At 36.1% G+C, this 14873-nt stretch overlaps 1 pseudogene; it reads right to left on the reverse strand.

Annotated features, from left to right (window-relative positions):
- Window positions 1-6262: 6262 nt before the first annotated feature.
- Window positions 6263-13202, reverse strand: LOC105115344 (uncharacterized; annotated as a pseudogene).
- Window positions 13203-14873: the final 1671 nt, after the last annotated feature.

The raw sequence follows: 14873 nt of genomic DNA on the forward strand, positions 1-14873 counted from the left end.
TTGTTATTGTTATTGTTGTTGTTATTATTGTTATTTTCATTGTTTATAATTGTTGTTTATAATTTTTACAATTAACCTCCCTGTGGTTCGACCCCGGTCTTGCCGGGTTATTTATTACTTCGACACTCCTGCAATTGGGAGAAGACATTAATATTTTAGCCGTGTCAGGTATATCCATATTTGAGAATCGGGTTTTGAACCATGAATAGTGATATGATAAAATGGGTGTTGGACCCGCTTCGTTATTTATTTTAAATTTATTTTTGTTTGTTTTTGTTTTTGTACAAGCAAAGAAAAATTTACAAGTATTTATATATAAAAATATAAAAAATACCATAAAAATTATAAAAAATTACCTAAGTGCCATTGTATATGTAAATAATTGAAATAACCTCGGATTTCTCTGAAATTTACAAAAATACCACTAGCGTGTGGCTCACCCGCGGCTACTGTTGGAGGCGGCGAAATTATCCGACGAGTTTCCGGCCAACAGATGGTTGATTCTAGTAGATCTGAGGGCGAGGATTCTGATGGTGGTGGTCTCGATGGCCGTTGATGGCTGATGAGGGAGAATCGTCGACTTAAAGCTTCGGTTGGCCGATTCTGTCGCGGCCTTTTTCCGGCCAGATTCTGCGGTGAAAACGCATAAAGTGGCCTGGGTTTTACTTCAGAGGAGACGATGCACCTTTTTGTGGTGTTTTTTTGGTTTGAAACGGCCGGAAATGGAAGATTGGAGGAGAGAGAGAGAATTGCCGGCGAGAGGAGAGAGAGACTCTGAATGCGAGTATGGTGCACCGGTGTGTCTGAATGCTGTAAACCGTTGGATCGTAGATGAGCTGATCGTGCGGCTGTGATTATCTTGATCTGCAAATTGATCGGACGGTCTGAATGGGCTGAGCTATGATCTGGTGTGTCGCGGTGTACCGAGTGTTTGGTACACCTAATGATGTGGCGCAACAGGATCAAAGGGAAGATTATTTTAAAGGCTAAGATGGATTTGAGTTTTAATTTGGTGTGGTAAAGCCTATTGTATCCTAAAAAATCAAAGGCTCAGATTTAAACACTGTTAGATCTAACGGTTGGGATATTTTAAATATTTTTCAATTTTTTTAAAAAAAAAATCAATATCTTACTCGCGTGAAGAAAAAGTTGAAAATAAAATGAATAGTATCAAATAGTTGCACAAATAGTAATCGCTCGGATTCAGATTTCTCTTCTTTTCTTTTTTTCCTTTCCCCCTTTTTTTCTTTGGTTGGCTTGGTTTCATTGGCTATTTATAGCCAATGACAAGGGACAAGGAATCACGGATTGTGCAAAATTTTCAATGTATAGCTGCACCGCCTACTATCAACAAAAATCCTCCGCCTACTGTGATAAAATTGTATTATTTTTTTTATTTTATTATATATAATAATAATATTTATTTATAGGGTTAAAATTAAAAACTCAAATCAGTATTATAAAAAGCTTTTCAACCGCTAAAAATCAATTTTAATTACCGAAAAAATCTTTATATAGGTATCTTGGTGGACCAAGTTTTTTTGACCAAAAATAGCCTGAAACTTATTTTTTATCCCGGTCAACATAGTGAGACCCGTATTGACCTAGTGGACTCGGTTTTGACCGAAAATGACGGTTTTGATTTGAAACGGCTCGAAACTCATTTTTCATCTCGGTTCGACATGGTGGGACTCGTATTGACCCGGTAAACTCGATTTTGACCGAAAATGATGCCCGAAACGACCCAAAACTCATTTTTTATCCCGGTCGACATGGTGGGACCCGTATTGACCCGGTGGACTTGGTTTTGACCCGAAACGGGCCGAAACTTATTTTTCATCCCGGTCGACATGGTGGGACCTGTATTGACCCGGTGGACTCTGTTTTGTCCGAAAATGACGGTTTTGACCCGAAACTGCCCGAAACTCATTTTTCATCCCGATCGACATGATTTAACCCGTATTGACCTGGTGGACTCGGTTTTGATCGAAAGATGGGTTGACTCAAGAAAATATATTTTAAACTTTTATTATTATTATTACTTTTTTTTGTTATGAATAATCAAATAAAATAACATTCGAGAAAATCTTAGTGAATCCAAAATTGGGTTACAACAGTTGCCCCCTCTTGACAATGTTTACGGTGCAAAGGCATTGGAAAATTCATTTTCTTTTGACTTTGCATAGTAAGTTTTGTAAAGAACAATGATGGAGGTGTTAAAAAACACATATATTTTCCAGTTGGTCTAAATCTTATGGGTGACTTGCCCAAGTGAAAAACATGAAAGTGTTTTCAATATTGATTTTGTGAAATACCTGAAAGTGATTTCAACAATGGTTTAGTGAAATACATGAAAGTGATTTCAACAATGGTTTGGTGAAATACATGAAAGTGATTTCATCAATGGTGTCCTGAAATACATGAAAGTGATTTTAGATTAGTTTTGTGAAATACATGAAAGTGATTTCATCAATGGTTTCTTGAAATACATGAAAGTGATTTCAGATTATTTTTGTGAAATACATGAAAGTGATTTCATCATTGGTTTTGTGAAATACATAAAAATGATTCCATCATTGATTTTGTGAAATATATGAAAGTGATTTCAATAATGGTTTTTTGAAATACATAAAAGTGATTTCATATTAGTTTTGTGAAATACATGAAAGTGATTTCATCATTCATTTCCTGAAATACATGAAAGTGATTTCAGATTAGTTTTGTGAAATACATGAAAGTGATTTCATCATTGATTTTGTGAAATACATGAAATTGATTTCAACAATGGTTTTCTAAAATACATGAAAGTGATTTCAAATTGATTTTGTGAAATACATGAAAGTGATTTCATCATTGGTTTCCTGAAATACATGAAAGTGATTTCAGATTAGTTTTGTGAAATACATGAAAGTGATTTCATCATTGGTTTCCTGAAATACATGAAAGTGATTTCAGATTAGTTTTGTGAAATACATGAAAGTGATTTCATCATTGATTTCCTGAAATACATGAAAGTGATTTCAGATTATTTTTGTGAAATACATGAAAGTGATTTCAGATTGATTTTATGAAATACATGAAAGTGATTTCATCATTGGTTTCCTGAAATACATGAAAGTGATTTCAGATTGATTTTATGAAATACATGAAAGTGATTTCATCATTGGTTTCCTGAAATACATGAAAGTGATTTCAGATTAGTTTTGTGAAATACATAAAAGTGATTTCATCATTGATTTTGTGAAATACATGAAAGTGATTTCAATAATGGTTTTTTGAAATACATGAAAGTGATTTCAGATTAGTTTTGTGAAATGCATGAAAGTGATTTCAACGATGGTTTTGTGAAATACATGAAAGTGATTTCACTATGATTTTCAGGGTTAATGAAAACTTCTAAAGGAAGTCATATTTGTACGGCTCAGATCTGATTTGTAAAAATCGATCTCAAAGATGATGAAAGCTTCTCACGAAGGTCTTATATCTATGGTTGAGATCTGATTTGCAATCGATCTTAGAGATAATGAAAGCTTCTCAATAAAGTCTTATATCTACGGTTGAGATCTGATTTGTAAATCAATCTCAGAGATGATGAAAGCTTCTCAAGAAAGTCTTATATCTACGGTTGAGATTTGATCTTTTGTTCAAAATAATAGTAGGAGTAGAATCCTTATAAATCACGCAGTATTTGGTGACAGACATCATCAACTTCTTGTATTTCAAGCCTTTCAAAGTTCTCAACTCTTGAAGCTTTAATCATGTCTTCCTTTTCTTCCAATGCTAACCCAAATCTTGTTCCTGCAATAGAGCCTGTAGTTTAGCGTACTACTTTTGAAGTGAATGGTCGTCCAGTTATAATAGAAGATATTGTAATAGACAATGAAGATACTGTTGTAGTCGTGGCTAGAGACATGATCCTTCCCCGTGATGAAACAATGCTGGCAGCTAGGAGCGATATTGAAGCAGTGAATCAGTCACTTGCTCTTAGTATCAGAGCTACTTTGTCTTTGGTGAACGTTGCAGAGCATCTTCATGCCATAAGACTTGAGTTGAATACTCAGGTTCTTGATCTCCATCATTTGATCGAGAATTTAAGGAATAGACCCCGCGATGAAAGACGTCACAGAAACGACTTGGAGAGGAGAAACCAAGAGCTGAATACACGTGTTGACTTTTGGAAGGACTATTTTAACACATGACACCTCGAATTCGAGGAAGAGATGGAGCGTATGCGTAAACAATTTGAAGAATTTCGAGGCTTGATTGATTACCAAGATGAAAATATCCCTAATCGTCCTCGCACTGTTTAATATTTGTACTTTTAAACCTTTTGTCATGAATAAAAAATACATATTTCTTGTTTTCATTTATGAATTTTGCTTTCATGAAATTGCCATATTTGATGTGATTAGAAGAACTTCATTTCATCTGAATCTCGTTGGGAATTTTGTTTCAAGAAATATCTACAAGACAAATATGCAATGCTTGTGAAGTTAGATGATATGCAATGCATCTCATGTTTTTGAAATATTGATCCCCCATTCATCTTGTTTGACGATCTTGAATGTTAGTAAACTCTTTTGATTCACGCGTCTTTCAAATCTACTCAAGCTGACCCATGTTGTCTAGTTCTCCAAGATAAGCTTTGTTTGAGTTTCCCAATAGTCACTACCTCTTTCTCCATTGGTTACTTTGATGAGAGCATTAACTTCTCCCTAGCCCGACATTGTGTTGTTGTAACATTCCCATTGTTGAGGATTCTTTAACCACGTCACATGGTCAATATATGAGGATTATCCGGCTTCACCTGAGATTTTCATATCTTAAGATGTATCAGTTATCATATTGTCTAACTGATCATATTATGAGAGGCAACAATCTCATTTCATAGATAGTGCATAATCACGTTATTTCAATCCCATACTAGAAGAAGTCTACAGTTTTATCATGTGTATCTCCCACTAGGGAAGCAAATTTCTTTGTGCCATTAGGAATCTGGTGACGGTTTCTCTACCCCTAGAAGAATTCTGGTGACTACTTCGCTGCCCCTGGAAGAATTAACTGTCTCTTTTCATTTCCTCCTTTGCTCTTGTTGTCATTAGAATATCTGATTTTTTAACACTACCTTTTGGTGTGTCATATATATGTCTTCTTCACAAAGAAAACCCTTTTTTTCAAAAATGATTTTTCAAAAGATCTCTTTTGTTTTTGAAAACTGAAACTCTCAATGTTAGTTTACAACAATGTTCAAACAACTTTAGGGATTTGTGTGAAATCTCTTAGTAAAAGTAATCTCAGATGAAGGTAAGTGATGAGATGACCTTCTGCTTTGGTTTTCAAAGTATTCAAGTGATTACTTGAATGTATTTTGAGAGAAAAGGAACAATTACCTTTTATTTTTAGAAACACTCCTTTTAACAGCATGAATAATAATGAGTAATTATTTGTTACGTCATGACTCTTTACGAAAATGTCTCTTATATTTTGAGAACGCTGTTTATTGATCCAGGTTGCTTTCTTAATTAGAAAGGACTTTAAAGGCATGTAATGTATTTATGGCTCAAGGCTGTAAAAGAAAGAGGATTTCATAAGCTCAAAAAAAGTGTTTAAGGGTTTAAAAACTATAGATCACTATTATCTTATCTGTCTTTTCTTTTGCTATCTTGACAACAAAATGATAATAAATATTCCAAATTAGGAATTGTTTTTCTATTTGTTGGGAATTCTCTCAATTATTTGGAATTTTTGTTGAATTCCTTGTTGTTAGACTTCATAAGCTCACATGTCTTCAAGATGATTTCCATGATCATTTCTTTCTTTTTGCCTCTAGTGTAGGGTGTGATCTTAGTTAAGGTTCTTATGAAAGAAAAAACTTTAAATAGACTCGGCTCAAATTGGGACTGCAAAGGATAATTTTAAAAGAAAGTGAAAGGAATATCAAAGATGGCTTTTCCTCATTTCAAGTAAGATCAGTTAAAACTAATAAACTTTGTCCACATCCAGCGTAATGCTTTGGATTTAGAAGATACCATGTTTTGCAAGTCCATGACAAACTAATATACTACCAACCATTATTCATGTTGATAAAATGTAGGTCTAAGACAGAATGTGAGTGATAGTTGTTCCAATTGCATGTTTTTGACTTGTATGGTCATCTCTTTCAAGGGAATTGCTTTGAATATTATCCCAAACAAATCATTAATTTATTTCATTGAAATCATAAACAAAATCAATTCTTTTAAAACCTTATTTAAAAAGAATGGATTCTCTTGTAAAAAAGTTCGAAAGATCAAATTGTTGAGCCATTGAGATCATGCATGTGTTTTTTGGTGAGGTATATGCGAAGAGAATTTCCTGGCCAAAACTTCATTTAATTGATTTTGATTGGATGAAACACATCATATATAATACTTTTTCACAGAATCAGAGTTCACAGGCCTAGGTAAATCATCTCCATCCATCCTAGTTAACAACAGAGCCCCTCTGGAGAATGCTTTCTTCACTACATATGAGCCTTCATAGTTTGGTGCCCACTTGCTTCAGTCTTCACTTGGCAGTGGTAAGATTTTTCTTAGTACAAGATCTCCTTCTTTGAATTCTCTTGGTCGAACTTTCCGGTCATATGCTTTGGCCATCCTTCTTTGGTATAGTTGGTGATGACAAATTGCAGCCAACCTCTTCTCACTTATCATGTTTAACTGCTCATATCTCACTTTAGCCCATTCAGCTTCTTCTAGTTCAGATTCTATTAGTACTCTCAAAGATGGAATTTCTACTTCTAAAGGCATCACCGCCTCCATTACAAATACTAGTGAGTAAGGTGTAGCTCCAGTAGATGTTTTTACTACCGTGCAATATGCATGTAGAGCAAAAGAAAGCATCTCATGCCAATCCTTATAAGTGACTACCATCTTCTAGATAATCTTCTTGATATTCTTGTTTGCAGTTTCGACAACACCATTCATCTTTGATCTGTAGGGAGATGAGTTTGAATGTTTAATTTTCCACTTCACACACAATTCTGTGATTATTCTTCCATTAAAATTCTGGGCGTTGTCGATCACTATCTACTTAGGTGAACCGTACCGGCAGATCAAATCTTTCTCAATGAAACACTTGACCACATTTTGAGTTACATAAGCATAAAAGCTGGCCTCCACCCACTTTGTGAAGTAATCAATGGCTACTAAGATAAATTGATGCTTATTGCTGGCCTTTGGGTTGATTGGCCTAATCACATCTATTCCCCACATTGCAAACGGCCATGGTGATGTCATATTAAATAGAGGAGCTGGAGGTGCATTTATCTTATCACTATACACTTGACATTTCCTGACATAATCGATGCAATCTTTCTCCATAGTCATCCAGAAGTACCTAGATCGTTGCAATTGTCTAGCCATCATATGCCCACTTGCATGAGTTGCACAAATTCCTTCATGAATTTCTTGCAATGCTACCTTAGCTTTGATTTCATCTAGACATCTCACTAAAGTTCCATTGAATGATCTTTTGTATAGAATTTCTCCATCCAGGTAAAATTCCAGAGCTAACCTTCTCAAGGTCTTCATATCTGCTTTAGATGCCCCCAAAGGATACTCTTGATATTGGATAAACTGCTTGATGTCATAAAACCATAGGTTCCCATCTATTTCTCCTTCAATTGAACAACAATGAGCTGGAAAATTTTTAATCTCAATGCAGATTGGTTGTACCCTGATTCCGTAATCAGTTTTGGCCATAGAAGCTAAGGTTGCCAAAGCATCAGCAAACTGGGTTTTGTCTCTTCCCATATGGGTAAAATCTATCTCATCAAAGCCCTCAGTTAGTTTCGAGAGATATTGTTGATATGGTATCAGTTTTTCTTCCTTGGTCTGTCATTCGCCTTTCACTTGATAGATTATTAGCATTGAATCCCCATAGATATCAAAATTCTTTATTTTCATCTCCAAAGCAGCTTCTAATCCAAGGATACAAGCCTCGTATTCAGCAGTATTGTTAGTGCATTCAAATTGTAGTTTGACTAAGATGGGATATTGCTTCTTGTTAGGTGAGATTATCACAGCCCTTGCTCCATTACCAGAAACATTCACTGCCCCATCAAAATACATGATCCACCAATCATTCTTCTCTTTGTATTCTTCTACTATCAACAAATCCTCATCCGGGAAGTCAAATTTCAAAGGCTCATAATCTTTAATAGTATTATCTACTAGATGATCAGCAATTACACTTCCTTTTACAGATTTTCTTGTCTTGTATACAATGTCATACTTAGCCAACATTACTTGTCATCTTGCTATTCGGCTTGACAAGTAGGGTTTCTCAAAGATGTATTTAAGAGGATCCATTTTTGAGATCAACCAAGTGGTATAATACAACATATATTATCAAAGACGCTTCGTACTCCATACAAGAGCACAACATAGCTTCTCAGTTATAGTATATCTGGATTCACAATCAGTAAACTTCTTACTCAGATAATAGATAGCTTGCTCCTTTCTTCCAGACTCATCATATTATCCCAACACATAACCCATTGCTACCTCAGTTACTGTCAAATACAAGATCAAAGGTTTTCCAAGCACAGGTGGCACTAGCAAAGGTGGATTCTGTAAGTATTGCTTTATTTTATCAAAAGCCTCTTGACAATCTTTGTCCCATGTACCAGGGTTCTTTTTTTGAAGTAATCGAAAAATTGGCTCACATGTTGCTGTTAACTGAGATATGAATCGAGCGATGTTATTCAAATGTCCTAAGAAGCCTCTTACTTCTTTCTCGGTCTCAAGAACTATCATAGCTTGAATTGCTCTCACTTTATCAGGATCGACCTCTATTCCTTTATTGCTTATCACAAATCCTAGCAACTTTCCAAACTTCACCCCAAACGAGCATTTTGAAGGATTTAGCTTCAACTGATACTTCCTTAGTCTTTCAAATAATTTTCTTAGAACCTGAACATGATCTTCTTCATTCTTAGACTTGGCAATCATATCATCAACATACACTTCAATCTCTTTATGTATCATATCATGGAAAAGTATCACCATTGCCCTTTGATATGTGGCTCCAGCATTCTTTAACCCGAATGGCATCACTTTGTAGCAAAATGTTCCCCATGGTGCGACAAAAGTGGTCTTCTCTTTGTCTTTTTCAGCCATTTTAATCTGGTTATAACCGGAGAATCCATCCATGAATGAGTAAGTTGAACTCCTAGCACCATTGTCTACTAGGACGTCTATGTGAGGCAAAGGAAAATCATCTTTTAGACTAGCTTTGTTTAGATCCCTGAAATCTACATATACTTTGATTTTTTTATCCTTTTTTGGTACTGCCACTATATTAGATACCCATTGAGGGTATTTAATAATTTCTAGAAAACCAGCATCCCACTACTTCTCTATCTCTGCCTTGACCTTAAGCACAATATCCGGGCAAGTTCTTCTTAATTTCTGCTTAACAGGTTCACATTCTTCTATCAAAGGCAATCTGTGTACTACAATATCAATGTCTAAACCAGGCATATCTGCATAAGACCAAGCAAACACATCGATATATTCTTGTAGTAATGAGGTTAAACTGCATCTTTCTTCTGTAGTAATCAGAGTTCCAATCTTTAGCTCTCTTTTATCTTGCTCAGTGCCTATATTTATCACCTCTAATTCTTCCTTTGCAGGTTTCCAAGCATGCTCCGACTGTTCTACCCGTCTAGCAAACTCTTCCTTCCATTTTTCTTCATCTATTACAATCTCATCTGATACGATCCAAGCAAGGTCAAATTTGAATTTTGATGTAAAATGTGCAACTATCCAATTTTACAGCAATAGTCATAATTCTCAATCCGACCGTTGGATCGAGCTGAAAGTTTACGTGGAGTCTCCTGACATATTGTATTACCTTGGGTTAAAATTTCAGGTCAATCAGAGTTCGGGAAGGTATCTCAATACGGGTCACCAGAGGCTGTACGGATTTTGTTATTTACTTCCTTTTGACTTGTGGACTTCCTATTTGGCTAGGATTCTTTTCCTAAAGGGATGTGGCAGCTTATTTTGGAAATATACTAATTCTACAAGGATGTTTAATGGGCTGCAACATAGTTTTCAAGTGGCAAGGATTCATAATTATTTCAGAATCCTTTTCTTACAAGGATTCCTTATTCATCCGAGCTACAAAAGGAAAGAAGACTTTTAGAATACATTCTACCTTTAGATCAGATTTCCTAGTCTATTTGGGACTTCTTAATGGTGACAAATCTGATTCTAGCATATTTAGGATAGTAATTTTCGGATTTTTATATTTTATTTATTTTCTTCATAGTCTTTGGGTTATTATTACTTATTTGGGTCAATTGTAAGTGGGCTACATATAAGTCCACCTAAGGGGGGTTCATTAGGGTTTCTTTTAAGTCTAGAATCACTATAAATAGAGGCATAACCAAACATGTAGCAAAAGACTATTCAGATAAATAAAACTTCTTGTTTGCCGCACTTTGTGTGTATGTGTGTTGGTGAGATAATCTCCCTTCCATGGTTCTCTAAATGAACTAAAAAATGACTTATCGAAGAACAACTGTCTTCGTGGCGTCATCCTTATACTTCTCGTTCGTGAATCAATATTCGTTGGGTGGGGGTTTCCATTTCCAATAGTGCTGGTGCCTAGGTACAAGTTATCTTTGTGTCACACTCCTATCAAACCTGATTTTACTTGGCTTTCCGGGAATTGGCATCTTTGCGTGTGGGTTGCGTGACCATGTGATCACGAGGTTCGCATCATCATCCTTATCAAAGTTTGGCCATTCATTTTCAATGCAATATGTTTGTGGATTTATGGAGGATTCACTTTCAGAATTCCTGAAAACGGAAGGTGTTTTTAGTGTGAATACATATCTTGTAGGCGAACAAAACAAAAGGAAGATAACAAATGCTGATGAAAAGGCTTGATCTCAATAATATTTTAAAAGTTGGCTCAACAATTATGAAAAGACCTTATGTTGTCATCTTGAGCCAAGATTTCCAACTAGGTATAAAAACACAAAGCAAACTATAATGCAAAGCACACAGAGCACATAAAAGTAAATATAAATAGACGCTTAATCATTACTTCTTGAAAACAACTAGGGCTTCTTCAATCTCCTAATTTTGGAATACTTCTTCAACTGAAAGCTTTCGCACAAAAGCGCTGGTTAGAGCCTCTTCTAGAGAATGGACAGTTAACTGAGGTAACAATTCATCTTCTTTTGTTGTTTTTTGCTCATCATCATAGTTCCAGCCTTTCCCTTCACCTTCCTCTACATTGTTGATATCCATGACAACAAGTTTCTGTCCCAAGACTTCCATCATGTTTTCAGGTTTCATCACATATGCTGACTTTGGAAAAGAAACATGGATAGGTGGGATTACAATGTCTTCTTCCTCTGGCTTTCTTCCTTCTATTCTGGCCAACCTTCTTTCTTGCTTTATCCTAGCATCTCTCTTGTGATCATCTTTCTTAGGCTTAAAGCCAAGCCCAAACCTCTGATCAACAGCCTTAATTTTTATCATGTTGACTCTTTTAAGATTTCCAGCAATTGGATCATTCTGGAATGGTAGCCCATGTTTCAAAAAGCATTTAGCTATCATTTTGGCAGTATTCTCTGGTACCCATTCGGTGTTCACAATCTCGAAGGCATGGAGATTTCCATCTTTGCAATCTTCTGCTTCAATATAAGGGACCGCCACATTCCTTATCATTGACAAGGTTTCTTTTGCCTTAACTTTTACTAGAGTACCACTGATAATGTACTTCAAAAATTGGTGTAGAGATGATATCACAACCCCAGAGGCGTGTATCCATGGCCTTTCTAATAACATGCTATACGAAGGATGGATGTCCATCACTTGTAGGGTTATCAAAAACATCTGAGGCCCTACAAACAATTCAATGTCAATGGTCCTTATCACCTGTCTAGGGGAACCATCATATGCTTTAGCTGTCATAATACTTGGCCTCATATGAGTAGCATCAATTGGCATCTCATCTAGCATATGCCTTGGTAGCACATTCAAAGCTGAACCATTATCCACAAGCACTTTGCCGATCAGACAGTCCTTATATTTCACGGTGATATACAAGGGCTTGTTATGCCCAGTCCCTTCCAAGTCTAGCTCATCTTCAGTGAAGTATAAGTAATTGAAGGCTTGAATTCTTCTCACCAAATGTTCCATTGTATCCTGAGTAATATCCTGTGGCACATGTGCTTCATTCAACACCTTTTACAACGCTTTACTGTGTAACTCAGAACTCAAGATAAGTGACATTAAAAAGATTCTAGCATGAGTTTTCTTCAACTAATCTACCACACTATACTCACTATGCTTCATCAACTTCAGAAATTCATTAGACTCCTCTTCACTTATAGGTTTGTTCACTTTCATATCTTTAAAAGCATCAACTGTTTCTTTTCCTTTAGCTTCCTCTGCCTCTCTAATTCTTTTGGTGTAAAACACTGACCACTTCGAGTTAAACCACCGATTTCAGTATGGAAGATAGGAGTAGGATTTTTAATGTTGAAAGCATGCCCATAATTGTAAGGCATTGTGCCATAACTTTCATTATTATTGTATACAGGCTTGGTTAGGATTAGTTTTGGTGGACCACCCACAGTTGGTTGGAGTCTACAAACCTCCCTTTTTTTTATCCTGACGGCCTATCATCCCAACTTCAGTGCTCTCTTCTTCACTTTCTATCCGTATCATGCCAAAAATCAACATCCTTTTCACTTCTTGGTGAAATTCTTCGCAATCATCAATGTGATGTCCCACCTTGTCATGAAACTTACAGTAATTATTTCCATTCATTACTGGTTCAAACTTGGATAAATATCCAGACTGTACCATCATACCATACAGTTTTTCCATGGAAACCTTCAAAGTTCTTTCCTTCTTACCCTCTACTCCTACAGCATTCACCCCTCCACTGCTTGTAGCATGATTGGGTAAAGGGTTGGAATTCACATTCGGTGCATCATCAAAAGTTATCCATCCAGCTTTTATCAATTGTAGAAGCTTGTTTTTAAATGCGTTACAGCTTTCAATGTTATGCCCAGCAATGCCAGCATGATACTCACATGTCATATCAGGCTTATACCAATTTGGGTATGGAGGTTGTAGTGGGGTTAAGGGAACAGGGGCCACTTGCCCAATACTCAACAACTTTGAATACATTTCTCCCAAGGGAAGTGGTAATGGTGGCAATCGTTCTTGGGTTGTTTGAAAATTCCTTCTTGGAGGATTAACAATCTAGTTACTTTGTTGGTCATTTGGTTGGTTTTGCTGGTTGGTAGGGGAAGGTTTAGTGAAGCTTACACTTGCAACTTGTTGGGTAGGTATTTGGAAGGGAAAGGTTTAGTGAAGTTTACACTTGCAACTTGTTAGGTAGGTATTTGGAAGTTATAGTGATGGTAATTTTTTTTTCTTACCCTTGTACACTCCTTCCATATTGTTCACCTCGGAATCCTTCTTTTTCCCAGTAAAGCCTTTCTTCTTAGTAGGCTCTAACATTCTCCCCATTCTTATTGCTTGTTCTATCCTCTCAGCAATAGTTACAGCATCATAGAAATGCTGAGCTGAACTACCCACTAGGTGTTCAAAGTAAGGAGATTTAAAAGTATTGGAAAATAGAGTGACCATTTCTTTTTCTAACAAAGAGGGTTGCATATGAGATGTTTTTTCACGCCATCTCAAAGCGTATTCTCTTACAGTCTCTTTGTTGCCCTTCTCTATAACTAACAAGCTTGACCTGTCTAGGGCTACCTCCATGTTGAATTTATACTGCTCCAAAAAAGCTTTGACCAAATCTTTCCACTTTCTGATCTTTGTATTATCTAGCCTTGTATACCAGTTTAGCGTTGATCCAGAAAGACTGTCTTGAAAGAAATGGATGAGAAGTTTCTCATCACTCACCACTTCTGCCATCTAATTACAATAAGATTTAAGATGAGTGACTGGGCATTCAGTTCCCGTATACTTGATAAATTCTGGTACCCTAAATTCTTTAGGTACAGCTACATTTGGGCCTAAACACATCTCTACAGCATGAACGGGATCATATAAGTCTGCCCCTTCGACTGCTCTTAATCTTTCTTCTAGAGCGGTCAATTTATCATAATCAACATGTTTAGAGTATCTCATCCTATGTGAGTCATCAGTTGTCAAGTTTACAATCGGCACTTGTATTGGTGGAACATTGGTAGTGAACTGCTGTTCAAATGAAGAAGGATTTGCCCCTAAATTTTGAGAAGTAAATACAAAATGAGCTACTGGCGTAGATACAGATGAAGTTGCAACTGCTGGCTGAGTAGAGGTATCCTCTCCAGACTTGGATACTAGGGTCTGCTCGAGTAGACTTGTAAGTCGTGCGATATCATTTTTCATGCTCTCCAACTCCCTTTGATAGTGAGCCTCTAGATGTGCTCTTTCTTCGTTCTCCATTATCTTTCTTCGTAGTCGAGTGTAATAAATTTTATGGTCTTTTGGGGGACCTATATTTCAACCTGAATGAATGCACGTAAAATGAATGAAATGCATAAATGGATGCAAAATTCCATATGGATGATGCATACTTGTTATTTGTTTCAGGTTTTCCTTTAACTTATGATAAGGAACAGACCAGATCAGATTCTCTTAAGAAAGTTCTCACTGAGGACTCCAAACCTATAGGAACTTGAACCGATTTAGGAAAGAAATTTGATGCCTTAATTTTAATCTAGTAAAAAATTCCTCAAAAGTATTGGCTTTTTCCATCTCACACTTCCTATAAGGATCGGTGGAGATATAATAAGAATATGGAATGTATATGAAAATGTATGTTAATGCATTGACATTTATTTGTGTCTT

The sequence above is a fragment of the Populus euphratica genome, unplaced genomic scaffold, assembly GCF_000495115.2.
Source record: "Populus euphratica unplaced genomic scaffold, PopEup_1.0 scaffold681.1, whole genome shotgun sequence".
Classification (NCBI taxonomy): Eukaryota; Viridiplantae; Streptophyta; class Magnoliopsida; order Malpighiales; family Salicaceae; genus Populus; species Populus euphratica.